The following is a 324-nucleotide window of genomic DNA, read 5'->3' as shown; positions in this document are numbered from 1 at the left end:
CGTTTAATCTTGTGCTCTCACTCCAGTTCTTCGGGTTTCCTACTTTCCTTATGCCCCCTGAGTCCAGCTGGAAAGCAGAGATAAGTTTATGATTATGAAATAAAAGATAAATAATAACTGTGTCATTCTTATTTGGGTTATGTCTCTGGACACAAATCTATTAGAAATTTAAGTGAATTTGAAAATTTTAAGGTTTCTAAATCCCAACTTTGCACTCACATGATGCCAAATGTCAATGTTGTTGAGCCTATGATGCCTATTAGTGTGGGCAAGGGCATGAAAAGTGACTGGAAAATGGAGTTCGACTCATTTGCTAATACAGGT

Source organism: Echinops telfairi, unplaced genomic scaffold, assembly GCF_000313985.2.
Source record: "Echinops telfairi isolate 266 unplaced genomic scaffold, ASM31398v2 ScPeMD7_7;HRSCAF=31, whole genome shotgun sequence".
In the NCBI taxonomy this organism is placed as follows: domain Eukaryota; kingdom Metazoa; phylum Chordata; class Mammalia; order Afrosoricida; family Tenrecidae; genus Echinops; species Echinops telfairi.
Note: the sequence above shows the minus strand (reverse complement) of the source record.